The sequence below is a fragment of the Entelurus aequoreus genome, linkage group LG01 (genome assembly GCF_033978785.1).
Source record: "Entelurus aequoreus isolate RoL-2023_Sb linkage group LG01, RoL_Eaeq_v1.1, whole genome shotgun sequence".
NCBI classification, from domain to species: domain Eukaryota; kingdom Metazoa; phylum Chordata; class Actinopteri; order Syngnathiformes; family Syngnathidae; genus Entelurus; species Entelurus aequoreus.
In genome coordinates, this window is record NC_084731.1 from 27,104,108 (window position 1) to 27,119,826 (window position 15,719).

Genomic DNA, 15,719 nt, shown 5'->3' on the forward strand with positions numbered 1-15,719 from the left:
ACCTTCCTAATTGTTAGAAATCCCACTGTTTACATTAAACATACAAACAAAACAAAATGAAAATAGCTAAAGTTGCACCAATTTATAAGACTGGAGACAAACATCAATTTACAAATTATAGACCTGTTTCTCTACTTCCACAATTTTCTAAAATCATTGAAAAACTGTTCAATAACAGATTAGAAAGTTTCATAAATAAAAATAGAATACTCGAAGAGAACCAATATGGATATAGAGCTAATGTTTCAACTTCAATGGCTTTAATTGAAATTACAGAAGAAATTACCAATGCAATAGATAGTAAAAAATGTGCGGCAGCGGTTTTTATGGATCTAACTAAAGCATTTGACACAATTAATCACAATATTTTAATCAAAAAACTAGAACGATATGGCATCAGAGGGTTAGTCTTAAACTGGATAAGAAGTTATCTAACGAACAGGAAACAATACGTGAAGCTAGGCGAACACACGTCTACAACGCTAAATATATCCTGTGGTGTACCTCAGGGATCAATACTAGGACCTAAATTATTCAATCTCTATATAAATGACATTTGTAAAGTTACAAAAGATGTAAAGTTAGTATTATTTGCGGATGATACAACAGCGTTTTGTTCAGGAGAGAACACACAGGAGATAATACAAATAATAACAGAAGAAATTAACAAATTAAAAAGATGGTTTGACAAAAACAGACTATCGTTGAATCTTAGTAAAACTAAAATAATGCTATTTGGTAACAGTAGAAGAGAAAGTCAAACACAAATACAAATAGACGGAATAGAAATTGAAAGAGTAAACGAAACCAAATTTCTAGGTATAATGATTGATGATAAATTGAACTGGAAATCTCACGTAAAAAATATACAACATAAAGTAGCAAGAAACACGTCAATAATGAATAAAGCAAAACATGTTCTAGACAAAAAATCCCTTCATATTCTCTACTGCTCACTAGTGTTACCATATCTGAGCTACTGTATAGAAATATGGGGAAATAATTACAAAAGTACACTTCATTCATTAACGGTGTTACAAAAAAGATCAGTTAGAATAATACATAATGTTGGATATAGAGAACATACAAACCCTTTATTTATTGAATCAAAAATACTGAAATTCCACGACATAGTGAATTTGCAAACAGCTAAAATTATGCACAAAGCAAACTATAACCTGCTATTATACAACAATTCTTCTCAAAAAAAGAGGAGAAATATAATCTTAGAGAAAAACGTAATTTAAAACATTTGTTTGCACGTACAACACTTAAGACCTTCAGTATATCAGTATGTGGAATTAAATTATGGAATGGATTAAGCAAAGCAATCAAACAATGTACTAATATGATCCACTTCAAGAAACTCTTCAAACTTAAAGTGTTTACAAAGTACAAAGAAGAAGAACCATGACAAACATTCTCAATTTATTTCATCCATCCATTCATTCATTCTTAAAGTAATCTTACTTATCTCCTCATATGAAATATGACTTACTTCACCAATTATTATTATTAAATTCTTACTATTATTTATTTATTTATTTTTATTGTGATTACTTATGGAGTTTATTGTGAAAAAATTGTGAACAGGAAGTGAACAAAAAGTTTTGCAACTGTTATGTAAAGAAAAGGGGTAGGATTAAATAAGCTCTGCTTCTTCCTACTCCTTTTCGAACATGTTGAAAAGAAACTGGAAATTGTGATGTATCATGTTGTATGCTTGCATGTTCGAAATAAACTCAAACTCAAACTCAAACTTCACTGATGAGAGTATTTGGTGCGCGCCATTTTGTCCTAATTTCGGAAGTCCTTGAACGCACCATAGTTTGTTTACATGTACAACTTTCCATGATGCTGCCACAGAAAGACATGTTTTATGCCACTCCTTCTTTGTCTCTATTTGTCCATCCAACGTTTTATGCTGTGTTTGAATGCACAAAGGTGAGCTTTGTTGATGTTATTGACTTGTGATGAGTGCTAATCAGACATATTTGGTCACTGCATGACTGCAAGCTAATCGATGCTATTTATGTTAGCTGTATGTACCGTATTTTTCGGACTATAAGTCACAGTTTTTTTCATAGTTTGGCCGGGTTCCAGTGCGACTTATACTGTATATGTTTTTTTCCTTCTTTATTATGCATTTTCGGCAGGTGCGACTTATACTCCGGTGCGACCTATACTCCGAAAACATACGGTACATAATGCATCACTGTGCCTCCTATTTTATGTATATTTGAGCTCATTTTATTTGTAGTTTCCGTTTCTTTCAACTTGAACACACACATCTTTACTTTTGGGCATTCTAAACCAGTAATTTCCAGGGGTTATTACACCCTCTGAAAAGCCTCCGTTTTAGTAATGTTTTCCGATGTTGTAAAAATGTGTAGAATAAATATTACATATCAACATTCCTGTCAACGAATATTTGCATCAGCCTGCGACACATTTTGATAGTGGTCTAATATAGCTAATATAGACACTTACATCATGTGTTACCTTCATTTTAACACTTATATAAGACTTTAAATTTTTTGCGGCTCCAGACAGATTTGTTTTTGTATTTCTGTTCCAATATGGCTCTTTCAACATTTTGGATTGCCGATCCCTGGTCTAGGCAATGGTGTGTTGCCTTGCTATGAAGTAGTCTTTGCCAATAAGCTGAATGTGCCAGTCTGGTCTTATTTTAAGCCCCACACAATCTATATAGTATTGTACTTCTTACACAACAGCAGTTTGATTGTAAGATACTTCTTTAATTATCAAATTTTGAGATGTTTAAACGGCCATTTAAAATTGCTAATGCTAATCAGTAGAATGTAAATGGAAAAGCCAATGTAAATGACTTTAAATGGCGATCTGATATGCATCTAGATACATTGGTTACGATACGATTCAGTAACAATACTTTTTTAAACATTACGATTCGATGCGATACGACTCGATGCAGATGAATTCTTTGCATGATGAATACTTTTTTTTTTTATCGTGCATCAGCTCAGAACAATGCTATTGAGTTAATTTTTGAATAAACACAGACAAAACAGGTGGTTCCTGTATTAATTATGAACCACTAGTAGAACTAACGACTTCAGTGCTTTGCAATCCATAAACTTTAAGGAAAGAACGATGTAGACAAAACACTTTTGGAAAAGCTACCAGGTTTTTACTGTTGTTTGCTCAGGTAGCAATCATTGAATAAAGAGAAAAGAAAGCTGTGCATCAAGCAGAGGTGTTATAACACCACAGTAACATAAGTGCAAGATACAATTAAGTGTCACAAAGTACTCTAAACAGCAGCTTTTCAAAGTGCCATTCTGCTGGTTACTGTGCAGCTAGGACTTTATCTTTAGCACAATGGACAGTGCAGTAGATGCTGTGATTACCATGCAAAGTTGTGGCTAAATTGGGGCTGGAGGTCTTTCAAACCAGTGTCCTTTTCTTGCGAGTTGGTAGGTCTGCTAGCCCCGCCATCGCCCACGGGTGGGTGTGAAGATTAGCCGTGTTGCCTTTACTTTATCGCTGCTTTCCAAACTCTTTAAACGGCCATACTTTTATCCAACTGACCATTCTTTTGAAAATTCCAATTGTTTACCACACTTTAGATGCAAGATTCGGGGCTGCATTGTTTTTAAAACTCTTTCGGTGCTGTCTGCCATGTTGCTCTGCTGTGGTAAGTCGCAAACGAAAACGTAACTCTCGTTTTAGATCACCACAGAAGTGTCGCAAGAGCTCCAATCAACCGATTCATGACTTTCCAACATCGACCAATCCATACTATATACTGTATAAATCCATCCACAGGCTCGCCAAACAATGTATTCTTATTTTTTAAAGTTAAAATCGGCTGTCGATTTGTACCGATTATTTTTTACACCCCTATTAAGCACACATACCTTTGCCACAGCTTAACTCCGTAGGGGCGATGGACTGTTGGGGCAGACCCAGAAGGTCCGTAGCTTAAGCTTTTTTCCTGGCCCCAGACTGGGCTCCTATGGGGGTGAGATTGACTTTTTTTTTTACTCACAACCTCTCTCCCTTATTGCAATGACAATAAAGTTCCTTCCTTCTATCCTTCCTGGAGTAATTGTTTCCATGCCAAGTTTTTGAGTCGGTGTTTAGTCTGCAACCGTACGTGACGTCACAAGAAACAGATACACTATAGTTCCAAAAGTATTTGGCCACCTGCCTTGACTCATATATGAACTTGAAGTACCATCCCATTCCTAACCCTTAGGGTTCAAGATGATGTCAGTCCACCTTTTGCAGCTATTACAGCTTCAACTCTTCTGGGACGGCTGTCCACAAGGTGGCGGAGTGTGTTTATAGGAATTTTCTACCATTCTTCCAAAAGCGCATTGGTGAGGTCACACACTGATGTTGGTCGAGAAGGCCTGGCTCTCAGTCTCCGTTCTAATTCATCCCAAAGGTGTTCTAACGGGTTCAGGTCAGGACTCTGTGCAGGCCAGTCAAGTTCACCCACACCAGACTCTGCTTTGTGCACTGGTGCACAGTCATGTTGGAAGAGGAAGGGGCCCGTTCCAAACTGTTCCCACAAGGTTGGGAGCATGGAATTGTCCAAATTGTTTTGGTATCCTGGAACATTCAAAGTTTCTTTAACTGGAACTAAGGGGCCAAGCCCAACTCCTGAAAAACAAGCCCCTACACCATAATTCCTCCTCCACCAAATTTCACACTTGGCACAATGCAGTCTGAAATGTACCGTTGTCCTGACAACCTCCAAACCCAGACTCGTCCATCAGATTGCCAGATGGAAAAGCGTGATTCATCACTCCAGAGAATGCGTTTCCACTGCTCTAGAGTCCAGTGGCGACATGCTTTAAACCAGTGGTCCCCAACCTTTTTTGCACCACGGACCGGTTTATTGTTGGCAAAATAAATACAGCAACAATAAGTGCATGAAAGGTACAACTCACTATAACGCTGAATTAGTGGGAACTCTGGGCTTGTTTCTTTGCAATGAGATGCAGATGGAAATCAGCCTTTGGCTACAATCTGTCACATTTATATTTTATATGTTCATTAATGTGCATTGTATCATGTCACAAAGTTAGAACAAATATATCAAATGGCAACTTCCTATGAGGAGTTTTATTGGGGTCAGGGTTAGGGTAAACCGTATAAACAAGCTTACTGGCGTGTCTAGTGGGACAGAAGAAAGTTAAGTCGGAGAAAATGCAGTCGTTTATAAATTATTTAATGTTTCTCTGTGGCCCGGTAGCACATGCGTCACGGAAAGGTGGTTGGGGACCACTGCTTTAAACCACTGCATCCGACGATTTGCATTGGACTTGGTGATGATATGGCTTAGATGCAGCTGCTCGGCACAGGTGGCATCCTATGAAAGTTCCACGCTGGAAATCACTGAGCTCACACATGTTTGTAGAAACAATCTCCATGCCTAAGTGCTTGATTTTATACACCTGTGGCCGGGCCATGTGATTAGGACACCTGGTTCTGATTATTTGGATGGGTGGCCAAATACTTTTGGCAATATAGTGTATATTGATTTTACAAACCCCGTTTCCATATGAGTTGGGAAATTGTGTTAGATGTAAATATAAACGGAATACAATGATTTGCAAATAATTTTCAACCCATATCCAGTTGAATATGCTACAAAGACAACAAATTTGATGTTCAAACTGATAAACCTTTTTTTTTTTACAAATAGAATGGGAAAGAATTTCACCTGAGAAGCTTAAAAAATGTGTCTCCTCAGTTCCCAAACGTTTACTGAGTGTTGTTAAAAGGAAAGGCCATGTAACACAGTGGTGAACATGCCCTTTCCCAACTACTTTGGCACGCGTTGCAGCCATGAAATTGTAAGTTGATTATTATTTGCAAAAAAAAATAAAGTTTATGAGTTTGAACATCAAATATCTTGTCTTTGTAGTGCATTCAATTGAATATGGGTTGAAAAGGATTTGCAAATCATTGTATTCCGTTTATATTTACATCTAACACAATTTCCCAACTCATATGGAAACGGGGTTTGTACGTGAATCGATACGCGGTGGTACTGACGGACTAAAAGTACCAAATACGGTACCCATCCCTAAACGTGACTGGATGTGTTTATCTCGGTTGACCCTGCCTGCAGCCGGATGGACTCTCAGGTGTGTTTCTGTTTCTGGTGCAAGGACAGAAGCAGGTGTGACACAGCTTGGCTCAATGTGTCCAGATTAATGAGTTCCCTTTGCACCATATGGGCCAAACGTCGACACAAATCTTTCCAAGGTTTATTAATTCTCCGATAATGTTCCACACACATTACACGCGGTCATGCCAACACTGGTTAATAATTATTATAAATATTATGGGGTTTCTGCTTCTGTTCTTTTGATTCTACCTATAATTTGTTATTCTAAACATTCTCACTTTTCTGTTGAATCCAGCTTTAATTTTAAAAGTGGTGACTGGCTGGGTTTAGTACTGAGCAGGATCAGTGGGACTTCTCAGAGTATAAACATTATGAGATACAATCAATAGTGCTTTTATGTCCGCTGTAAAAATCAACCAACTAAGTTATGAGGATGGAATTATAGCCGTCACGACAGCATCTGAATTTAAATGGTTCCATTTAATGAATTCATTTTTTTTTTTTTTTTTTAGGTATTTTGAAGATCTTGCAATTTGCACAACTGCTCTCAACCATGAGACACACCGCTGGATAAACACGCTTCAACCCTGCGTGATCTCCCTCATTAGGGTTGGTGACTAACCATACTAGCGGTAATATGATATGAGGAAAAAAAAACAAGAACAGCGAGGGCTTCAAGATCTAAATGCAGAGATAGTCGATTATGTATTATCTTTAGAGTGGAGCTGGGAAAACCCTTAAAGAAAACCTAACATCATAAGTTGGGGTATCAACGACAGTAATGGGGCCATTCTAACGATCAAAGACGAGATTCTTAAACCCTGGGCACAGTTTTATGAAGAACTCTATTTTGACGAACCTAAGCATATCTTTATTGATGATTCCACTTCTGACGAATTTCAGACAATCTTAAAAAGTGAGATATCCTCTGCCATCAACAACCTGAAAAATGGAAAAAGCCCAAGTCTAGGTAATATCTACTCTGAGTACCGTATTTTCCGGACTAGAAGGCGCACTTAAAATCTTTTTTTTTTTCAAAAAAATCGACAGATTTTCAGATGGGGACATCTCTACGCTGCTGACCCGTCTCCGCTCGGGATGGTTCCTGCTGGCCCCACTATGGACTGGACTTTCGCTGATGTGTTGGACTTTCTCTCCAAGGTTTCTCATAGTCATTCACATTGACGTCCCACTGGGGTGAGTTTTCCTTGCCCAAATGTGGGCTCTGTACCGAGGATGTCGTTGTGGCTTGTACAGCCCTTTGAGACACTTGTGATTTAGGGCTATATAAATAAACATTGATTGATTGATTGATTGATTGATTATAACCCGGTGCGCCTAATGTACAGAATAATTCTGGTTTTGCTTACTGGTACATGGTGTTATGATAAGTCTGACCAGTAAATGGCAGTCAAAAATAAGTGTAGACTGCACTATGATGGCAATATGACTCAAGTAAACAACACCAATTGAAAATATAGAAAATTACACACGGCGCTCAAAAATCTATAAAAATGATTGGTAAGCTACGAAGCCTCACCGCTTGATGTGCTTCAACGTACGAGTAGTATTATGGTGTGTGTATAAGATAAGACAAATTATCTGGCGTTTTGTTTTGCAATTTTACACAAAAGCAACTTTTCTTACCTTCTGGTACCTGCTGATATGTATTTGAGATCTGCATAAATCCTGAAGAATTGCGCGAGTCCGCCTTTGTAGTCCGTGTCGACACCGTAGTCGATAAGCTTCTTCTATTTCTCTATCTTCTTCTTATGGGACATTCATTCTCCGCTGTTGCCATTTCTAATATAAAGTAGCGTAAAGTTCTTACTTATATCTGTCAGTAAACTTGCCAGGAAAGCGCTAAAACATACCGGTATAGTGAGATTACATTATTCACCCAAGGAACTTTAGTTATTAGGGAGTTCGGGTCGGACGGTTGTTCACGGGACACATTTCCGGTGTTGTTGTTTCCGGATGAGGAGATGCTGCTCCGTTATTTATTTAAGTGAAGTCTGAATGTCATTAAAACAGTTAGCTCCATCTTTTGACACTTCTTCCACTCCCGTCCTTGCACGCTACAGTGCTACAACAAAGATGACGGGTAGAAGACGCCGCCGAAGGTGAGCCACGTAAATAAGACCGGCCACAAAACGGCGCATCCGGAAGCGACTGTTTAAAGAAACTCTCATCATTGTGATCTACAAGAAATGTAGCAGACTTCACTGCAGCATTTATCGCCCAATAAACCTACTAAGCCACGCCTAAAAACTCTTCGTTATTAATATTGCAACCCGAACCAAAGCAGACCACTATGCATCTTTTCCTACGACCAAAGCTGCTTATCAACCAGCCAAAGGAACCATCGGGCAAATATTAGCCCTGGAACAAGTAATTCAAAAGTCCATAGAACTTAACAATCCCGTGCATATAATATTCATTGACTTTACAAAAGCCTTTGATAGCATCCAAATTTCCTGTCAATGGAGCCTGCTAAATAAAACACCAATCATCAAAAAATACTTATAAACCTTCTGAAACCAAACTCAAAAGCATATATCAAAACAGATATTGGAACGTCACGGTGCTCTAATTTTCTGAAAGGAGTTAAACAAGGTGATGTCCTTTCTGCTATTCTATTCCGCATAGTCACTTATGCTTCAAATTGAAAACGAATGCTAATCTGGCTTCTCGGTCGGTGGCCGCACTCTTTCTAATCTGCGCTATGCAGACGACAATGCTGTCATAAGAAACTCACGTCACAAGCTACAATCATTCATTCATCTTCTAACTAAATATGCAGTCGAAATCGGCTTGAAAACGGATGTCTCCAAAACCAAGTGCATGACAACCGATAAAAAACAACACAAACCTCCATCTTACCGTTTCTAAGCACCAAGTCTCTCAAGTAACTGAATGTGTCTACCTAGGCCATAAACTCTCCTCGAAAAATTATGGACTGGCTGCCGTCCAGCATCACACACTGCAAAAACTGAAATCTAAGTAAGATTACATATCTCAAATAAGGGTGATATTTGCTTATTTTCTGTCGGATAAGATAATTCTTCTCACTAAGCAGATTTTATGTTAGAGTGTTTTACTTGTTTTAAGGGTTTTGGTCCTAAATTATCTCAGTAAGATATTACAGCTTGTTGCTGATATTTTATGACATATTTTGAGTAAAACATGCTCGAAACTAGAATATCAACTGATGCAAAGCTGTGTCATCAACACTCATAAGTATAAAACTACTTTTTTAAAGTAATAATTTCTTACTTCAAGCATGAAAAAAAAAATCATGATGCCGAGCGCATATCATTATGTCAACATAATGGCACTAGCATTTACTTAATTTAAGAATATTTTTCAACATATTGAGCAAAAAGGTCTCAATTGTTTTTCTACCAAGAAAAGTGCACTTGTTATTAGTGTGAATACACTTATTTTAAGGTATTTTTGGGTTCATTGAGGTTAGCTAATTTTACTTGTTTTGGAAAGTCTTGACAAGCTGAATTTTGTTGTTCTATTGGCAGATAATTTTGCTTAGTTCTAATAAAATACCCCTAATTTTTGTATTATTTTTTCTTGTTTTTGAACACTGACTTTTTGCAGTGCATTGCCCGAGGCTGGGCAGCCTTTAAAGGAATAAAGCAGCACTAGAATCAAAAAGGAGATCATATGAATGAAAATCAAAGCTTTTTAACACCTACATAATACCTGTTGTACTTTATGGGTTGGAATGTGTTAACTGGACCTTGAAATCCTTGCAAAAACTAGTTGTTTTCCAAAAATCATATGATGAGATTCATGCCCAACAAAAGACTATCTGATCATATATTAGACTTAGACTTAGACAAACTTTATTGATCCACAAGGGAAATTGTTCCACACAGTAGCTCAGTTACAAAGGATGGAAAGGGTAAGGATGGAAAGGATAATGCAGCTATAAAGTAGACTAAAAATGTCTGAAGTGAAGTGAAGACATTCTTCGTACAACCCAGCTCATTCCCATCACATCCACAATTAAATCCAAAGTCTTGAAGATCTACAGTCACCAAACGCTCTACTTAAAGTGTAAGCAAAATCTCCCTAGAAGGAATGACTGAAGGACGAAGAAGCAGAGGAAAACAACCAAAACGCTGGCAAGACAACATCTGCCACTGGACTGGACACCTGATGTCTCTGAATACTGCTGCCAAAAACAGAATTTTATGGAGACAGATAACACATGTTGATGTGCAATCTGCCAAAGGGACGATTCGGGACGACTTAGTCGACGTAAATACAACATGTACCTTGCGTCCGTGTGTCGCAAAAAGATGGCCGTGCAGGGAGGGAAAGATAACACTGTGTTCCATTCGATCGGCCACCAATCATCATAGCTAGCTTGAAACAACAGACGTTCACTTTAACAGACATGTAGATATAGCAGGTTAGCAGATATTATCAGGAAATTAACATGTAGATTAACAAGTTTAGTGAGAGGATAATATTACGGCAACATATGCAACTGGTGTGTTCCGTTGCAGTGTCAGTTGTGTGGGAGGCGATGGATTGATCCATAAATCAATGCTGTTGATACCAAGGGTGGTACAGTATATGAGTGATACTAGTGATGTCATTAGATTGAAATTGCTTCATTTAATTTTTGCTGATTACAATTGGACTTGGGCAGAAGGCGGGGTACAAGTCAGATAGACAAGCATTAAAGAGCAAAATAATTTAGTGATCTTAAATAATTTGAAAAAATATATATTGGTCTGAGTATCATTACTTGTTCACTTCCCAAAAGGTAAGCTGATCTTATGGTTATTTTTCGGATCATATAGTCACTAGCTCTCATCATAAATAAATAAATACAATTTACAGTTAATGCATGTGATCGTATCAGCTGATCTCATTTATGGATGACCGGTATCAAAATTGGCAGCATAAAACCCTGATCATAACATTCTTATATGCCACAGTGGACACAATGGACGCTTTTCCTGCTGCACGTTTTCACCCAATAGTTTTTGCTGTTCTCCAGCATTCCATGTTGTTTAAATATCAGTTTAGTTGTTTTTTTTTATTAGCCTTCCTATGCTTTGGTACCCTTCCTAGCGGCACTCGTCTTTTGTTTATTTGATCTACTAAATACCTTTTTACCTGCACATTGCCTCCTCGGCTTTCTGCATCTTGGAAAGACGCCAAATGATCGCCTTTATGCGACCTGAGCATCACAGGAGTGTTAATTTGTTTTTTGCCGACACACAGAGATCCCAATAATTTAAGTTTCAGGAAATGAGGAAAACAAAATGTAGGATAAAGTATTATTTTCATATAATATTGGTATGCACAAAATAACTGAAACATGCAGTAATGTAAGTTCTGCCAAAAAATGATACGACCAGCAAATCTATATAACATTTTTTAAGTTTATTTTCAACTGTGCCTGGAGAAAAAATAGTGGTGACGACTTTAAGATATATAATTTAAAAAAATTTGAACTTTTTAAAAGATACATTTGATACATTTTTGAGAGGGTGGGAAGTGGTTTCAATCACAATCTAGGAATGCCTCCAAAGGCGGCCAGCTTGCAGACGGACTCAAAAAACGAGTTAAAAAAGTAAATGGGGAGCAAAATTTATGCAAAATTGAAACACAAAATTTATCCAAAACATGTTTCATAAACCACAAGGAAAAGTTTTGAATGTAAAAGTCCCCTTAAAGCTCATGACGCAGTAAGTTGAATGACGCGGACACGTTTGTTACTGGATACTTTCTATTAGGCTTCTGTTTCGGAGACTGTATGTTTGGTACTTGTATATATTGACAAATGCTGTGTTTTAGACTAAAATATTGTTCAATTAAGAGCACTTATTACCTACGTTTAGCTTGTGTTCTATTGTGTGCTAAACTGTTGAGTAGCTGCTAGCTCCTAGTATCCTATAGCCTGCTGTGTTTACCTTTTGTAAATGACTTCACTAAAACACAAGAAAGGGTCAAACTGGTGTGCTTATTGGAGGACATTTAGTTGGTAACTGTCAAACGTTGCACATTTAAAAGATATTCAGGACTGCTTGTATACCGGAGCTCATATCGGAGATTTTAGATGCAAGCCAATATCATTCGATACTTGTTTTTTTTGCTGGTTTTGGACCAATATTTTGTATCAATATCAGATGGGGACACCCCTATTGGTAAACTTCATTCCCTGATGCCTTAATCTGCCTGAACCATGCATGCTACACCGCAGTATGTCTCAGTTAAATTAAGATTAATTTATGTTTTACTTTAGGTATACATACAAACAAATAAACAACAAACGTTCTATCCGTACATTACATTAATTTCGTCCTTCTCTATATTTACTGAAAACTTACATACATGGACCAAACGTTGCCGTCAACAGTTCAGGATGACTTTTACACCATGATAACCGTTTTCCATCATCCCAAAAAAATCCTCATCTTCTCTGTATTTGATTTTAATTTGGATTCAGAGCAGTGCCCTCTGGCGGATTAATAGCTGAATGTTAATTCCAAGAGGGTCAGTACAAGGGTAGCAGTGTTTATGCCGGTTAAAACGCATGCTTCTATTTTTGTACTTTGTGCGAGCATGCATGAGCCTTTAGGGTGAAAGACAGGGTACACCCTGTAATGAGTTTAACCCAGTCCTGACACAGAAAATAGTCCAAAAATTAGTCACACCAGTGCGATAACTGATGATATTTGAGTTTTTACACAGTGACAGTAACTTCAGCGCCATGCCACTTCTGGTTCGACGTACTGTTTATTATATTTGGCAGACAATAGTGTTGTCCCGATACCAATATTTTGGTACCAGTACCGGAACCAAAATGTATTTCGATACTTTTCGATGCTTTTCTAAATAAAGGGGACCACACAAATAGACTTGAATGTGTCTGAATGTGTTGAAATGGTTGGTGTTAAAAATTTTCAAATCGGTCAAGAAATGTTGAAGCAGTAACATGTTGAATTGAGAAATGGTATCACGGAATTCCTGAAATTTCTGGGAAAACAGGGAATTTTTGCAGTTCAAAAAACAACTGTGTTTTTTGTCCTAATTAAGAGGAATGTTTTGACGGTGGAACAGTTGAAGTGGGTTGAAAAATGTGGGAGGCGTAGTCGCCCGAAAAAAAGGGTGGAAATAGGGCTTTGGAAAACTAGGAATTCTGGAAAATCCTGGAATTTTTTTTGAACTTGGAAAAAAGAAAGTTTGAATTTCCAGGTTGGTGAAATGTGTTGAAGGTGGAATGGTTTGAATCGGTTGAAAAATGGCGAAAGTTTGAAAAATGGCCAATTCATTTTGAATGGGAAAAATGTCACAGAAAACCTCGAATTCTGGGAAATCTTGTAATTTTTTGAATTTTTCAAGGGAAAGCCTGCGATTCCCAAATAGGCTAAACAGTTTGACGTTGGAACGGTTTCAATCGGGTGAAAAATGTGGAAAGTAGAGTGCACCAAAATCTGGAGAAGAAGAAGACTAAGTTTAAGTAAAACAGTGTTTTTCAACCACTGTGCCGCGGCACACTAATGTGCCGTGAGATACAGTCTGGTGTGCCTTGGGAGATTATCTAATTTCACCTATTTGGGGTAAAAAATATTTTTTGCAAACCATTAATTATAGTCTGCAAATAATGTGTTGTTGTTGAGTGTTGGTGCTGTCTAGTGCTTGGCAGAGTAACCGTGTAATACTCTTCCATAACAGTAAGTGGCAGCAGGTAGCTAATTGCTTTGTCGTGATCACAATATGCAGACAACAGCGGGAGGCAGCATGCAGGTAAAAAGGTATCTAATGCTTAAACTGAAAAATAAACAAAAGGTGAGTGCCCCTAAAAAAGGCATTGAAGCTTAGGGAAGGCTATGCAGAAAGAAACTAAAACTGAACTGGCTACAAAGTAAACAAAAACAGAATGCTGGACGACAGCAAAGACTTACTGTGGAGCAAAGACGGCGTCCACAATGTACATCCAAACATGACATGACGATCAACAATGTCCCCACAAAGAAGGATAAAAACAACTGAAATATTCTTGTTTGCTAAAACAAAGCAGGTGCGGGAAATAGCGCTTAAAGGAAGACATGAAACTGCTACAGGAAAATACCAACAAAACAGGAAAAGCCACCAAAATAGGAGCGCAAGACAAGAACTAAAACACGACACAGGAACAAAGCAAAAAACTCCAAATAAGTCAGGGGGTGATGTAACAGGTGGTGACAGTACACCTACTTTGAGACAAGACCTATAGTGGTGCATGCTTAGTTATGGTTTAAAGCAGGGGTCACCAACCTTTTTGAAACCAAGAGCTACTTCTTGGGTACTGATTAATGCGAAGGGCTACCAGTTTGATACACACTTAAATAAATTGCCAGAAATAGCCAATGTGCTCAATTTACCTTTAACTCTATGTTTTTATTAATAATGAATGATATTTACACTTAATTGAATGGTTTAAAAGAGGAGAAAACACGAAAAAAAATGACAATTAATTTTGAAACATAGTTTATCTTAAATTTCGACTCTTTAAAATTCAAAATTTAACCGAAAAAAAGAAGAGAAAAACTAGCTAATTCGAATCTTTTTTTTTTTAAATTCAAAAAAAAAATTATGGAACATCATTAGTAATTTTTCCTGATTAAGATTAATTTTAGAATTTTGATGACATGTTTTAAATAGGTTAAAATCCAATCTACACTTTTTTAGAATATATAACAAATTGGACCAAGCTATATTTCTAACAAAGACAAATCATTATTTCTTCTAGATTTTCCAGAACAAAAATGTTAAAAGAAATTCAAAAGACTTTGAAATAAGATTTAAATGTGATTCTACAGATTTTCTAGATTTACCAGAATATTTTTTTTGAATTTGAATCATAATAAGTTTGAAGAAATATTTCACAAATATTCTTCGTCGAAAAAACAGAAGCTAAAATGAAGAATTAAATTAAAACGTATTTATTATTCTTTACAATAAAAACAATACATTTACCTGAACATTGATTTAAATTGTCAGGAAAGAAGAGGAAGGAATTTAAAAGGTAAAAAGGTATATGTGTTTAAAAATCCTAAAATCATTTTTAAGGTTGTATGTTTTCTCTAAAATTGTCTTTCTGAAAGTTATAAGAAGCAAAGTAAAAAAAATAATGAATTAATTTAAACAAGTGAAGACCAAGTCTTTAAAATATTTTCTTGGATATTCAAATTCTATTTGAGTTTTGTCTCTCTTAGAAGTAAAAATGTCGGGCGCGAGACCAGCTTGCTAGTAAATAAATACAATTTTAAAAATAGAGGCAGCTCACTGGTAAGGGCTGCTATTTGAGCTATTTTTAGAACAGGCCAGCGGGCTACTCATCTGGTCCTTACGGGCTACCTGGTGCCCGCGGGCACCGCGTTGGTGACCCCTGGTTTAAAGTCATATCAGACAACTTTTTATTGTCAATATCGAGTTTCATATTTTAATGATTTCTGCTGGTGGTGTGCCTTTGGATTTGTTCAATTAAAAAAACGTGCCTCGGCTCAAAAAAGGTTGAAAAACAGTGACGTAGAAGAATAAATAGATTAATTTTGGTGTAGAAAACCATAAG

The 15,719-nt window shown here is 37.0% G+C and overlaps 1 protein-coding gene across 4 annotated transcripts in view; it reads right to left on the bottom strand.

Annotated features, from left to right (window-relative positions):
- The window catches only part of cdh4 (cadherin 4, type 1, R-cadherin (retinal)), a 620,224-nt gene that overhangs the window by 94,745 nt on the left and 509,760 nt on the right, over window positions 1-15,719 (bottom strand). The window lies entirely within an intron of this gene.